This window comes from Felis catus, chromosome B4 (genome assembly GCF_018350175.1).
Source record: "Felis catus isolate Fca126 chromosome B4, F.catus_Fca126_mat1.0, whole genome shotgun sequence".
Classification (NCBI taxonomy): domain Eukaryota; kingdom Metazoa; phylum Chordata; class Mammalia; order Carnivora; family Felidae; genus Felis; species Felis catus.
This window is the reverse complement of record NC_058374.1, coordinates 23,474,821-23,491,017: the sequence shown is the minus strand read 5'-3', so window position 1 is coordinate 23,491,017 and position 16,197 is coordinate 23,474,821. Positions and strand designations below refer to the sequence as shown.

Here is a 16,197-nt window from a genome sequence, read left to right as displayed (position 1 = left end):
TTTCCCCCTCTCCCCAGTCTCTGGCAGCCAGCAGTCTACTTCTTGTTTCTATGAGTGTAACTACTTTAGACGTTTCAAATAAGTGGAATCATACCAGTATCTGTCTTTTTGTGACTGCCTTATTTCACTTAGCATAATGTCCTCAAGTTTCATTCATGTTGTAACCTGTGACAAAATTTCCTTCTTTTTGAGGATGAATAATATTCCATTATATGCATATACCACATTTTGTATATCTGTCCATCTGTTGAATGTTTGGGTTGTTTCTACCTCTTGGCTGTTGTGAATAATGCTGCAGTGAACCTGGGTGTACAAATATCTCTTCAACATTCTGTTTTCAGATCTTTTGGATATATACCCAGTAATAGAATTGGTGGATCACATGGTAATCCTATTTTAAATATTTTGAGGAACCACCACCCTGTTTTCTATGGAGGGTGCACCATTTTACATTTGCACTAACAGAGCACAAGGGGTTCTGGTTTCTCTCCGTCCTCATCAACACTTGTTATTGTCTGTTTTTTTTTCATTTTTTTTTTTTTAAATTTTTTGAGAGAGACAGAGTATGAGCTGGGCAGGGGCAGAGAGAGAGGGAGACAGAATCCACAAGCAGACTCCAGGCTGTGAGCTGTCAGCACAGAGCCCAACATGGGGCTCGAACCCGTGAACCATGAGATGATGACTTGAGCTGAAGTCAGACGCCGAACTGACTGAGCCACCCAGGCGCCCCTGTCTTTTTTTTTTTTTTTTTTTGATACTAGCCATTGTAATGGGTGTGAGGTGACATCTCATTGTAGTTTTGATTTGCATTTCTCTTAGGATTAGTGATGGTGAGCATCTTTTCATTTGCATGTGGATGGGCATTTTTTTTTTTTTATTCCTACATGTATTCTTAAGCCTTGTTCTGAGGCTCATTTGTTATTTGGAAGCAGCTTGATCGTTACAGATATTGCTTTTCTGATCTGTCGGGTAGGTCCAGAGCAAAACTCATGCTAAGGCTAAGATTCTTCACCAGTGAGGCCAGACCCTCCAGAGTACCGGACGCAACTCCCTGTGGATCATGGGATTTTCCGTTCAAGTGGGAACAGGCACTACAGTTGGCTCTGCTTATGTTGGGTACTGTTCCTTCTATTCCTTTCGGGTAGTTCTTTCCTTGGTGTCAGGTAGTTTCTTCATCTGCATCTGCAGATCTGCCTCGTGCTCTGCTGATTCTGCTCCTGAGCAACGCTTCTCTCCAGTATCCTGTTCTGAGAACTAGCTGTCAGGCTCTCCCCGGGCGCTCAGCTCCATCCCCTGCACTCAGAGTCTCCCAGGCTCCACCAGGGCTCTCCTTCCCTACCCTGTGGCCTGAAAACTCAACCAAGACTTCAGCGGGCAGTCAGAGGGTCCACTTCATTGGTTCCTATCTCTCAGGGATTGTGGGTTGCTCTTTGTTGCCTGGCATCCAGTGTCTTGAAACTATTGCCGCCTATATTGTGCTTTTTTTTTTTGTTGTTGTTTTTTTTACAGGAAAGGAGATAAATCTGGTCTTGGTTATTCCATCTTGGCACGAGGCAGAAGTCACAGGGACTTATCAAAATATAATGAAATTTTAAAACTACAACAACAACAAAAAGTCATTCCCTTAACAATGTTTTCAAATTAAAAACCGAAGCGGCAGGGTGCCCGGGTGGCTCAATTAGATGAGCATCCGACTCTTGGTTTCAGCTTAGGTCATAATCTCCCAGTTCATGAGTTTGAGCCCGCATCGGGCTCCATGTGGAGCCTGCTGGGGATTCTCTCTCCCCCCTCTCTGCCTCTCCCCTGCTTGCACGCTCTGTCTCCCTCAGAATAAATAAATAAACTTAAAAAATAAATGAAGTGCCATTACCGGAAATCGTTTCATGAACTCTGTTATGTTAAGGACATCATGAAGTTTACAGCAAATGAATTTGATGTAATCGGAGTAGTTGATGTATTCAAAATTTCTGAAACCCAAATGTCATTTGCTGTACAGCCCTCACCTTTGGCATTACCCATCGGTGACTACAGAAGTAGATCTGTGTAGGGGCGCCTGGGTGGCTCAGTCGGTTAAGCATCCAACTTCGGCTTGGGTCGTGATCTCGCAGTTCGTGGGTTCGAGCCCCGCATCGGGCTCTGTGCGACAGCTCAGAGCCTGGAGCCTGCTTCGGATTCTGTGTCTCTCCCTCTCTCTATCCCTCCCATGCTCATGCTCTGTCTCTCTCTGTCTCTCAACAATAAACATTAAAAAAAAAAAAAGAAGAGAAATAGATCCATGTAGGAGTCTGCCAAAGTATGCTGATTTGGGCTTCCACTTTTCCCACCCGCCCAATCAAGAATTGATCCTTCACGTATTTCTGAGAGCCCCCCAGTGGGTCCTCACATGTGTCCACAAGTCAGTCTGTCAGCTGCGGTTACCACAAAGTGTCTGTCACCTCCTCCACCAGCCCCTGCTCCGGTTCCTGCATTTCATTTTTCTGCTAGAGAAGCCTCTCCTAGGATCCTTTGTGAGGCCATTGCTGACACTCTGCTGTGAGCGTGCCCGTGCCTCTGCCAGGGGAGCTCCGAAGACTGGCAACCCTGCGGGTACCAGGACACGGCCAGGTTTCTCACAGGGGCAGGGGCCCCAGAGGGTTGTGAACATGGCCCTGCCTCGGACCTTCGACCCGTCCCAGAATCTTAGTCGTTAATGAAAGCAGGCCTCTCACATCAGGGCTCAAGTGCAGTGAAAGGGACCAGACGGGAACAGTGGTCGTCTCAGCCTCCAGCCTGCTCTCCTCTCTTCCCTGCCCCCTCTGGCTCAAACAACTGCTTCCGCCACCCTTACAACACAAACGCCCTTGTGCTCATCGGCCAACGACAACGAATCCTTGACGCGGCTAAAGAGAGAAGAGCGGGTATTTACGCGTTCGCAATACGTGGATGCACAATCAGATGGCCCAAGGGGCCTGTCCCGTAGCTGCTGGCCCTCTGAGGCCAGCTCGTGTGGACGTTCTGACTTTCAGCGCCCAAAGGGGGTTGGCCCTACAGTTGATTGTGTCATTGAGGGGTTGTTCTTAGATCATGCGGCAGAGACTAAGAGCGAAAGCCACCCTTCCTGGGTGATTTGGCGCTCCTCATTGGCAGTCTAGACTAGGGTGCTCCCCGTACCTAAGTCTGTATTGAACCCCACCTCTCCCATGTCGCAGAAGGCATGGCTGCTCGAAGTCAGACACAGCTGTGGAGCACTTCCTCTCCTGCTCCTCTTCCAAGCTTCCACCAACAAATTGGTACTGCAACGTCTCATTTCCTTTGCTGTCCCGGACCTTCCTTTCCACTGTGATTATAAGAACATTTATTAGAGAATAATTTATTCCTCGGGCACATTAATGGAGTCCAGATTCTGTTTGTATAATATGGACAGACAGATGCACAGTGTGTTGTGGTCCTTTCAGATGAGCAAACGCTGTTTACTCAGAATTTTCCCGAGACCACCCAGCTCAGTTCACATGTAGTCTTTAGCTACTTCCAAGCCCTGGCCTCCAGAGGGAAAGAAAAAATTTAATAACTCAGCGCCCCACCCAGTTTTGAAGACATGACTTAATACTGAAGGAATTTGCAAGCCTGCACTGCCAATCAACATGCCTACATCATATAAACCATCTTTTCTTATTCTGAAAAATAAAAGGTGGCTCTAGAAGCATTCTGCTCTCCGACCTTCTCACGTAATGCTCAAGTCCCATGAGACACCTGGAGACGTCGGAGCAAAACCGTAAACCTAAAAAACAGTAACAGTAGATGAAACGCCTGACATTTGCCACCCCCCAAGTATTCCACTTTCTTTGTATTTTATATAAATTGCCTTTTCCCCTCTAGCTTTGTATTATGGCTGAAGATATTATATTAAGACATTTCCGCATATGAAAAGTTTGCTCTATTGTTCAGAGCATTTGCATGTATTGGAAAATCTGTTTGCTCTTTGCGAGAACTCTGAGAAGCAAGTAAGGCAGGTAGTAGTATCCCCATTTTCCAGATGAAGTAAATGAGAAATCGAGGGCTTGCCAAGGAGTCCCAGTGAGTGGCTGGTTAAGGCAATCATGGTGCCTGACGATAATCATTCATTTCTTCTTGTGCGGTCATGTTACCTGGAAAGCATTACCTAATTGTAAATTTGGCTATTTTGAGTTGCATAGGCATACCACTAGGTTAGAGGTGTGTATTAAATACATGTTACATTACCTTATAGTTTACTGACACATTTATTCCTTTTAATCGTAAGCCCTAATTGAATCTTAATCAGTGATTTGTACCGAAAATGTGAACCAGGAAATACTACTCCAGGTTTTTTTCTGTAAATGCTGATAAACTGTAGTTACATGAATGACTGATAAATTTAGAGTTACTCACATAAGCAAAACAAAGTGAAGCAGAGCTTGATAGAGTGGGAAAATCACATGAATCAAAGTTAAGCTACCTTGAGGGTAGGCCTGGCTTTGTCCTTAATTCACTCCCACACCCGCCCCCTTCCCTTTTATGGATAACAGGAAAGGAAAGTCCAATTCAATAAGTATTTATCAGGGGCCTAGCGTGGGCAAAGCATTCTATGTATGATGTTTCATTTAAACCTCACAACAGTCCAAACTAGTAGGTGTTATTGTCCCCGCTTAACAGAAAAGGGGATCACATCACATTCCCTTCCGTATGCGAGGCTCTGCTCAGTGTTAGGAAGCACAGATGCGGGCTCTAAAGTCCCTATCCTCAGGGTGCTCTCGGAATAGCGGGAGTGAACAGGTAGACAACGAGCAAGAAGTAACCAGTAAAACAAGGACAAAACGAGGGCTGCAGAATTGGCGCTAAATGCAAAGGAAACACGTTGGCAGGAGAAATCAATTCTGGTTGACGGTGGTGATAGGATGAGGATCAGACGATGATTTATTATGCAAGTGGATTTTAGTCTCCATGTGCAAGGAAGTTATAATTCTGAAATCAGAGACATGGCAGAAAGAAATTCTGGGTGGAGGGAACATCCATAAGGCACGCAATGATAAAATGCAGGGTGTTGTGCTGGACTTAGCAGGGTGGAACAGACATCCCGACGACTCAGAGTGTGGACTATGGTCCTGCCCCATCGCCGTCACCTGGGAGCTCGCTAGAAATACAGGCTCTCAGGCCCCTGTCCACACAGGGTAAACAGTCCACACAGAGGATTCGAGATCACATCACCTACGAAACACTGGCCAAAAGGAAGTGTAGTGCCAAGTCACACAGAAAGGTAGATTCTGATCAGATGTGACAGAAAAGCTGTAGAATGTGTTGATTACATGGAGGCTTTGGAGCAAGACAGAGGGTTACCCTGTTTTCAGTTCCCTCACTTTCCAGCTGTGGGACCTTGGGCGACGTTACTTAATCAAGTTACTTGAATTGGAGTGATAACAGCACCTGTTACCTCATAGGATTGTTTTTTAATGGGCTTTATTTTTTAGAGCAAGCAGTTTTAGGTTCCCATCAAAATTGAGGGGAAAGTACAAGAGAGTTCCCATGTACCCCCTGACCCCATACACCCACAGCCTCCCCCACTATCAACATCCGACACCAGAGTGTGACGTGTTACAACTGATGAACTTACATCGGTGCATCATAACTATGTGTTTGGACAAATGTGTAATGACATGTATCCATCGTTAGGATATCCTAGAGTGTTCTTACTACCCTAAAAATCACCTGTGTTCCACCTATTCGTCCCTCCCCCACCAACCCCTGGTGAAAACTGATTTTTTTAAATGTTTATTTATTGATTTTGAGAGAGAGAGAGAGGAGAGAGAGAGAGAGAGAGAGAGAGAAAGAGAGCACATACGTGCACACACAAGTGGGGGAGGGCCAGAGAGAGAGAGAGAAGGGGAGAGAGAGAATCCCAAACAAGCTCTGTGATGTCAGTGCAGAGCCCGATGCAGGGCTTGATCCCATGAACCATGAGATCATAACCTGAGCCAAAATCAAGAGTCAGATGCTCAACCGACTGAGCCACCCAAGCGCCCCAAACACTGATCTTTTTATTGTCTCCATAGTTTTGCCTTTCCCAGAAGGTCACGTGTTGGACATATACCACTACAGTATATACACTGTCATCAGATTGCCATCTTCCCATAATGAGTAATATGCACTTAACCATCCCTCCATGTCTTTTCGTGGCTTGATAGTTCATTTCTTTTTAGCACTGAATGGTATCCACTGTCTGGGTGTTACCACCATTTATTTATCCTCTCACCTGCTGAAGGACATCTCAGTTGCTTCCAAGTTTTGCTAATTATGAATAAAACTGCTATAAACACTCAGATCCAAGTTTTTGTGTGGACGTAAATGTTCAACTCCTTGGGTAAATACCAAGGGTATGGTTGCTGGCTGGTAGAGATCCCTAATGGGATTTTGTCAGGATCCATATAAATAATGCGCTTAGCGTAGTGCCTGGCACTTAGTAAATGTTCAATAAATGCTTCTCAAAGTCAGGCTTGCCTCTAATATTTATGGGACCCAAGGCAAAATTGCAAATGCAGATCCACGCACTACTTCCCTAAATATTTAAGGTTTTGAAACTTTATAGCTTGGTCCATGGTCGGGCTCATGTTTCTACCCAGATCACCTGAGCTGGAGACCAAAGGAGCTGGGCTCATCCCTGCAGCCTGCAAGCCCGAGCAGAGTCGTGTGTCTGCGGGGCAGGGCAGGGCATAAGCTGGGCCCAGGCGCAGCTCCTGGGTGGTGACTGAGCCTGCCAAAAACCCGGATGAGACTGACCCACTTAAGCTCTTCTTAAGGGAGTTGGGGCAGCTGGGTTTTTCTCCCTCATGCCTCTTTCTCTTCATTCAGGTGCCTCTAAGACTCTCCCATCTGAGCAGAGAGGCAGGAGGGAACACGGTTATCTGGGGAGTTTGGCCTCTGAGACACCTGCTTTGGGTGATTTTAGGGTGGCCAACTTGAAAAAAATACCAGCCTCTCTTTTTCTGGTCTCCCAAGATAAGGCTGTGTTTTTCTCTACCACCATCCTCCCCTGCACAGACTTGACCCTGCAAGGGGGGAGGGGGCAGGGCCCAGCTCAGCACACGTGTCCCTGTTACATAATTCTCATAGCTCAAACTGTTAGAGAATTGTCAAAAAAACTTCCTTATAAGACCAAAAAGAAAAAAAAACCAAATGTCTTTGTGTTTTGGTGTTTGTGAATAGGCAAGGCCCCTCTTGCCTGGCTCTGAGGGTGGCAAAAAGAGACGGAGAAGAAGACAAAATCAGACTTCATTTTGCAGGCCTGGGAATTTTCAGAAATATTTTGAGCTGAGAAGTGACACAAGATAGCAGAACTTTTTGGACCCAGAGTACAATTGGATGGGAAAAAAGATAGATCCAGCCGACTGCCAAAAAGTGGTGTGTGTTCCGGAGGTTTCTCTGGCATGCTATCTGCTGCCAGTTCTCTCCCTTGGTCCTTCCTGTTCACCGTTCCTTCTCCCGGCAATCTTAAAACCAGTTCATGAGAGCTGGTTTAAGATTTCATTACTGTTGAACAACTGTTGTCAATTGGGGTGTGTGTGTGTGTGTGTGTGTGTGTGTGTGTGTGTGTTAAGATATAATTATAAATCTTCCCTGGGTTACTTAGGAGAAAAAAATTATACGGAGAAAATGGTCTTCTGAGTAATAGTCACCACCGGGGATATGAGTGTCCCCATTTTAAAACAAAGATTTTACTGAAGTCTTTCAGGGTCACTCAGATGTTTCAAGAGCCTCCACTGGCGTGTCCGTCTGACCCAAAATGTAAAAACAAAACTTAAACCAAAACAACAGTCCATACCAGGATTCAAAACAGAAGGATATCCTGCTTCAAGGTTTCAAACAGAGTTCACGTAAAGCAAAGCCACTGAATCCATTTTTAAACTGTTTCTTCCTTTCCTGGGGTCTCTTATAACTAAATTAAAACAAAGGTCCATTTTCTTCTCCCTCCTCCTTTTTTCTTTCTTTCTTCTTCTTCTTCTTTTTTTCTCTGATGACCCCTCATTATTCCTACCAGCCTATAGATTCTTCACATGATTGTGTCCCTTCTTCTAACTCAGCGCCCCTTTATTTCTCATAAAGAAAAGAGCCTTTCTCTGTCGGGTGGAGATTACTCTTAGCTAACCAGTACCCCTCTTAGAGACTGGGTGGAGTAGAATACCGATCACAATAGAGTAATAAATCATTGTCATTAAACAGAAAGCCATTTTGTCTTCGAATAAAGTCACATCATGTTTGCAAAGTTAGACACACGAAATTCAGGAAGTGCGAAATACATGTGTACTTTCAAATGAGTGAAATTGTACATCCTAACCTATATACTTTTTTCCTGGCTAAAATACTAGTTTGGCTTTCAAATATATCTTTTGCTAATTATGAAATGAATTCCTGACACTAAAATATCTTAATAAATCAGATTTTCATATTTTGAGTATTCAGAATTTGCATGGATGTTTGCATTTAGGTTTGTAAAAATATTGAGGAGACTGGGAACTGGGATAATAAGAGCATGAAAATAAAGAAAATATAATTTGGGTGCAAACCGAGCATAATGGGGGAAAGGTCTATATTTTTCCAGTCTTTCTGTCTTCTAAGTTACTCAAGTCAACTTTATCTAAGTCCTTCTCAGTTGAGCTTTACAGCTATTTTCTCATGTGTTTGCTTATAGTTTTCATTTTTCCCTGACTCCCATTAAGTAATAAGTTCCTCTAGGCTTCTGGACAGCCGGAGAAAGAACTTAAAGGAATAGAAATGATGTGCTTACCTGAGAACACTTTTCTAAGTGCGTAGGAGAAGAAGTGTTAAAAATCAGGGCTCCTGGGTGGCTCAGTCGGTTAAGCATCCAACTTCAGCTCAGGTCATGATCTCGCGGTCCGTGAGTTCGAGCCCCACATCAGGCTCTGTGCTGACAGCTCAGAGCCTGGAGCCTACTTCAGATTCTGTGTCTCCCTCAATCTCTTCTCCTCCCCCACTCATGCTCTATCTCTCTCTATCTCTCAAAGATAAATAAACATTACAAAAAGCATTATATATATATATATATATATATATATATATATATATAGCTAACACAGGGCGCCTGGGTGGCTAACATAGGGTGCCTGGGTTAGGCACCTGACTCTTGATTTGGGCGCAGGTCATGATCTCACGGTTTATGGGCTCAAGCCCCACATCGGGCTAACACATGTACTCAGATGCATCAGTTATGGCTCCACAAACACTAGATGCCACAATGTGCTAGCAACAGAGGGTTCAATTAAGATGAAAATAAGACTGCAATGCTGAAGGGGTTTTTCACTCCATTGGCAATTACTACGTTCATAAAAAAAATCCAGCTGGACATGGTCTATTAACATGCAGATCTGTGTAGAGTGTTATTGGGACACATATAAAGTCCAGGGAACTCGAGGAAAACTTCCTGGAAGAGATGGTGCCCGAACTGAGTCTTGATGAAAGAGTACGAGTTGCCCACGTGAAGAAAGATGGAAAAGTATGGTGTGAGCAACCACGAGCTAAGATATGGAGGATTAAACAGTAGATTGTGTGCCGGAAACTCCTGAGGTCTCAGTGTAGCATAGCACTGTTTATTAGTAACGATGAGGTGCGTCACAAGTAATTTATCACTAATGATATTTATCAAAATTTGCACATAGGGACTTTTCCTGTAAATTAGCATGATCTCTTAGTTGAGGTTCTTTTGTTTACAAGTAGTCTATAAATAAATTTTAGATGACTTTAAGCTAAAATGGTGGCTTTATAGGAAGGCATTGGGCTATCTCATGACCCCCCCCCCCCCAAGATATAAATGCATCCAGGCCTAGAAAGAGATCAGAAATCCAGACATCCATTCTCATGTTCTGCCACAGATCTGCTGCTGCCATAAGCAGTTTCAAGGTTAACAACCCCTTGCTCTACTGCCTGTAAATGGCTCCCTCAAGGATCTAATGAGAGCTAAGTGGGTCCAAGCACAATCTCCAAGTGGCTTCTACCTTGCGGGAAGAAGGATGAAAACAGCAAAGTAGAATGATAGAAACTATGCCCACCAAACAGTCCACTGTAAAGCTTCTGACCCTCCAGGGTGGGAGCTGGGAGGTCACCGAGAAATCCCAAAGGAAAGCGCCTATGAGGTCGTTTTTAAGCAAAGCTCCAGTCGTGATACAGACTAGCAGTGCAAGGACATGAGTCTTCCTTACACACAGGCCTCATGGGCAGTGGTCAGCCTCATGAACGCTAACCACAGAATGTATGGCGTACTAATGTGCTGAGTGAACCGAGCAAAGAATACATCACAAAGTCAGTGTTAGGACACCAGGGAGCCTTGCAAGTTTCTTAGGAGAATACAGGGCTTACTTTTTGTACTGCTAATTATTACATTCCAGGCACTTTCTAAGTGCTTAATGCACATGATTTCATTTAGTCCTCCAGTAATCCTAAGAGGTAGGAACTATTAATATACCCTTTTTATAGATAGGGAAGTTGAGGCCCTGAGAGGTTAAGTAACTTCCTCAAGGTCACACAACTAATGGAAGGTGGAGCTTTGACCAGAACCCAGGCAGTCTGGTCCTTAAGGGGACCTGGGGACCCCGGGTGCCTGGTCACTTAATCTCCACATTCAACTTTCCACAGCATACCCCCCGTAGGTTGTAAGAATGAGTTACTAAACAAATGATGTCAGAAGCAGATGGATATTTAAATGAACAGAAAAACAAAACGTAAGTCCATTTCAAAGGAGAAAACCTTAACATGATGGTTTTCAAACTTTTTGGCCGGCACCGTCTTTCTTGGAATCCAGTCGATATAAGAGGGACAAGTGGAATTGCTCTGCTTGAACCAAGGGGCACAGAAGCCACACAGGCTCTCACCCCACTGCCCCCTCCACCCTGACACAGGCAGCTTAAAGGACTGAAGGGCCCAGTTAAGAGCCCTGTCCTACATCAACTGCTGGTTGAAGAGAAAACTGGGGATACTGAAAGAAATTCACCTGCCCTCGTTCTCTGACTTGGCATCAAATGTTAGAGCTTAAAAAAAAAAAACATCAGGGGGCTTCTGGGTGGCTCTGTTGGTTAAGCCAATGGCTCTGGGTTTGGGTTCAGGTCATGATTTCACAGTTGGTGAGTTTGAGATCTGCCTCAGGCTCTGTGTTGACGGCGCAGAGCCTGCTTGGGATTTCTCTCTCCCTCTCTCTCTGCCCCTCTCTGGCTTGCTATAAATAAATAAACAAACAAACAAATAAATAAGGGCATTTGGGTGGCTCAGTTGGTTGAACATCCTGCTCTTGATTTTGGCTCAGGTCACGATCTCACATCAGGGAGATCAGGGGATCAAAACCCCATGTCTGGCTCTGCATTGTCAGCGTGGGGCCTGTTTGAGATTCCCACTCTCCCCACGCCCCGCCCCTCCCCTGCTCATGTACACGTGCATGCACACACTCTCTTAAATAAATAAACTTAAAAAAGTTTTTTTTAGTGGTTTGCACCATTTTAATAAGAAACTTTCCAGTTTGGTGGCTAAAACTCCTTATAACGAACCATTTCTGTTTTTTGTGTTGCATCTCAATCCATTTAATATAGGGCACAGAAGAGCTGAGAGGAAAGATCAGGCTAATACCGGGGGAAAGCAAAGTTAAGGGATTGATGGCAGCTGAGAATATTGAGAAAGCTTTTGTCTGCACAGAATTTGAAGCAAGTGTCTCTGACTTTGGAAATGAATGGTTTAGAGAGTGGTTCTTTTGTTTATTTATTTTCCTTACTTTTCCGCTTCCTGTTCCTCAAAAGGGCAGGAATTCAGGATATTTATTCTTCAGTAATGCTTTTTTTCTAAAGGTTATCTAAGCAGCGCCAAGTCTCCATTGGCATTGTGGCACGAAGAATCGCCACACCTGCAGGGCTGTGTGGGTGTGCTCTTGTGCCTGGAGATCAGGCCAAGCTGATTTCCAGAATATTTCTTCCAAGGAACCCTGGACTAAATGTCAGAGATTTCCTTGGCTCTTTAAAGGTATGTAACCGCTGCTGGCATTTTTACCAAGATGTCGGCTTCCCTTGGCCATGTCAGCTTATGTATTTCACTTCATTAGTATAAGCGGGACCCACCCCTTCTCAGGTTCCTCTCAAAGACCAATTATGTGCGTCTCTCTTCTAGGGATACTGGGGGTGTGGGGCAGGGATAGGTTACACCAGAGTAATATGGAGCCAGGCAATCTAGGATTGAACTGGGTCCCTTTACCTATTAGCAGCTCCTCTCGGGCAAGTTACCTAAACACTCAGTGCTCAGATTCCCTGTTTGTAAGTTGGGGATTAAATAATACCTACACTGAGCTCTACAGAACCTCAGCAAAACAAATCAATCCATTGGTATACAAACTTTACTAGAGCATAGACAAAAGGTGAAGAACCACCCAGTGCATTATATGAGGCTAGTATAAATTTGCCTTAAAACTATAAACCAATCTTGGGGTGCCTGGGTGGCTCAGTTGGTTAAGCTCCAACTTGGGCTCGGGTCATGATCTCACGGTTCGTGGGTCCAAACCCCCATTGGACTCTTGTGCTGACAGCTCAGAGCCTGGAGACTGGCTTGAATTCTGTGTCTCTCTCTCTCTGCCCCTCACCCGCTTGTGCTCTCTCTCACTCTCAAAAATAAACAGTAAAAAAAGAAAAAAAGGAAAGAAAAAGAAAAACAAAACTATAAACCAATCTTATGAAGATAAGATTAATAATCCCAAATAAAATATTATCAAATCAAAACCAATGACATTTTTAAAAAGTACATCAATCCTAGGAATATAAGGATGCTTTTGAACTAGAAAAATATCATGGTTAAACACAGTGGATTAGATGCATACAATTAGCTCTATTCCTTCCTGAAACCCCACCAAAATGCCAGTAAAGAAATGAATGAAGTATTTCCCCACAAGGACAAAGAAAGGGGGAGAAAACCTCAGTGGGCAAGAGATGTCAGTGGTTTTTAGGAGGCAAAACTGATCAAGGAAGGGCACTGACTCAGCTGAAGAGTCAAAGTGAAAATCCAAATGCCTATAGAAGGAATTGTCAATGAGAAGTACAAGATTCATGCCACAGAATTCTTGAAAGGCTTACAAGTTAGTAGCTAGGTTCTTAGAAGATGGAGTGAAGAAGGAATGCCCTACAAGCAGCAGGGTGCTGGGGAGCTTATGAATGGAGAGGGTGGTCCTCTAGGCTGCCTTCTTCATCCCAGCAAGACACAAAAGCCTTCTTTGCTGGAGTCATTAAAACAGGAGAGCTCCAGACTCCAGTGTACCAGAGAGGACTGAGGAGTGACCATTTCCTGGGAAAGAAGGAGGGGAGGGAGGGAGGGAGGGAGGGAGGAAGGAAAATGAATCGCATCCAGCATTTACTGAGCCAGGCTCTGTTCTAAATGTTCAGTTTATATTAATTCATTTGATCTTCATAACAGCCCAGCAGATAGGCAAATAAATAAAGGTACAGGGGCGTCTGGGTGGCTCAGTCAGTTAGGCATCAACTTCGACTCCGGTCATGATCTCACGGTTCGTGGTTTCGAGCCCCGCGTCAGGCTCTGTGCTGACAGCCCAGAGCCTGGAGCCTGCTTTGGATTCTGTGTACCACTCTCTCTGCCCCTTCCCCACACGCTTTCTCTCTCTCTCAAAAATGAATAAACATTTTTCAAAAATTAAAAAAATAAAAGTACTAAAGTAGCTGAGACAAAAAAAAAAGTGGTCAAGACAATTTTTTTAAAAGAACGCAAAAATGAAACTTTCTTTACCACGTATCAAAACATAATAAAAAGCCATAATAATTTAACAGTATGGTTTAGATGTTAAAATAGGCATTTTAGGCTAATGAAACAGAAGAGCATAGAAACTGACCCTCACATAGGAGAATGAAGGATATGATAAAAATGACATTCCAACCAGTTGGGGAAAAACAATTCAATAAATGGTATTGGGACAATTGACTATACACATACTTGGAAGACCTAAGTTCCAGATGAGTTGAGGATAGATCTAATAATAAAAACATGTTATAAACGTGGACTTTAATTAAGGCTTTCTGAAATTAAAAAAAAAAGTACATCAATCTGAAATAAGATTTTCTTGGCAACATGCTGAATGTGTGACTTATAGCATAGTATTTAGCTTTCTGATATATTGTGGGGGTTTAGTTTTTAATCAATAGAATGAAGATGATAATAGTAGAATTATTATGAAGTTTGCTCCAATCTGGCAGAGTGTAAATCTCATTTGTTACATTAAACTTTGTGGTTTAGTAGTTGGGTCCAGTTCTGCATATCTCAGTCCCCTAGGGATACAGAAATTTTTATTTTTCCTGCTGCTATTAACAACATATTTGAGTCTGTTATGCAGAAATTCTGCCTACGTTTACTCCTATATCTCAGCACCTCTAGAAGTGACAAGAGAATCTTTTCCTTTGACATTCTTTTAATTTTTTTTAATGTTTATTCATTTTTGAGAGAAATGGAGAGAGAGACAGAGCGTGAGTGGGAGAGGGGTAGAGAGAGAGGGAGACACAGAATCCAAAGCAGGCTCCAGGCTATAAGCTGTCAGCACAGAGCCTGATGCAGGGCTCAAACCCATGAACTGCGAGATCATGACCCGAGCTGAAGTCGGGCGCTCAACCGACTGAGCCACCCAGACGCCCCTCCTTTGACATTTTTGACAAGTTCCTAACCTACTGCGTGACTGCTTATGAATACATGATTATATATGCCTGTTCGAAACCAGCAGAAGATCAGTAAATTCTGGATGTTCTTTGACTTTCTCCTTTTGAGATCAGTTCCCATAAGAAGAAAATTATTGGATTTATCTACTTGGTGGGCTTTCTCTTTACTTCTTTGCAGTACAGAGTGAATGCTTTACCGAGTGGAAGTAAAAACATTCTAAGGTTATTTTCCCCCCTCTTGAGCAGTAAGGTGAAAAGACAAACCTGCTTCATTGGTAAAACTGTTATATTGGTTATTTGGCTGCTTTTCCCCTTCCCAGGTGACCAATGTCTATGCCTAGATAGAGACTCTGTTGCAAGTGACAGAATCCAATTCAAACCAACCCAAGAAAATTCCTAAGGGAACAGAATTGGCTTCGGTAGCTGGCATGTAGCACCAGGCATAGCTGGTTTACATAGGAAAGGCCTAGCCCCACCTGAGCCATAAGGAATGAATGATGCCCCCCACCCTCCGTGAAAGAGGCAGAATAAGGGAGGAAAACCCTGAACTGGCAAAAGCCACAACGGTTCACAGCAGCGACCTGAGATGTTTCCTGGTTCGGCACATCACGCACAAGGTACCTGCACCATCGTCTTCTCCCTTAGATTGCTGTTGGAAGGGATTGCAACATTACAGCATTCTTGCTTGGTCATGAAGCCACTGTCTGTAGGGTGTTTTTGCAGTGAGGCCATAAAACAAGCGGCCTGCTCTATTTCCTGTTTGGCCTCTGTATTATTTGGTTGTGATATGCACTCTGTAACAATCCATATTTAGTTTAGTGTGTGTGTGTGTGTGTGTGAGAGAGAGAGAGGTTTAAGTAGCACAGGACAATGTGTGATATATATATATATAAACCTCATGAAAGTGAATACTCATAACCTCTGAAGGAATTGGAGTGAGAGTCTCCTAAACATATTCCTGGGACTGTAGAAATTTCCTGAGGCTTCTGCGTTCATGTGTGAGGGTCTAAATGCAATAGTGCTTGATCTGTGAGCTGTTAGAATTGCCCTCAACGTCAGCAGAGAGGCTGGATCTGTGTGGTAGGAGGAGAGGAGGCCTCAACTGATTGCTCAGCCACTGTCTGATTGCTCCCCGCTGAGGGCTAGGACTGGGACTTGTTGGCACAGCAGACAAATGTGCGGCCCACTTCTGGGGATCCCGTAGCCCCCTCGGCCCAGGGAGGTCCAGGAGCATGACTGCCTTCGCCAATTCCATCTGCCTCAGCATAGGCTCAAGCACCTTCCATCATTTTTGTATTCCAAAATTAGGTTTATTTGTTTTCTCTCCACTCCTTTTATCATCCCCTCTCCACACAGTCTGTCCCCTCCCCGAGCCATTAGAATGCTTTGTCCCCAGCACAGTAGCAGGAGAGTGGCTCTCGGTAACCACGGGCAACCAGGAATCTGGACCAGCTATTTGTGCTGTATTTGTAAGGCGCAGTCTAGCCGCTAGCTGGGTAGACGGCGGGGGGAAATG

The 16,197-nt window shown here is 44.1% G+C and overlaps 1 protein-coding gene across 1 annotated transcript in view; it reads left to right on the top strand.

Moving 5' to 3' along the window:
- Window positions 1-16,197, top strand: part of PRTFDC1 (phosphoribosyl transferase domain containing 1) — a 98,899-nt gene that overhangs the window by 63,706 nt on the left and 18,996 nt on the right. The gene's annotated exons all lie outside the window — the stretch shown is intronic.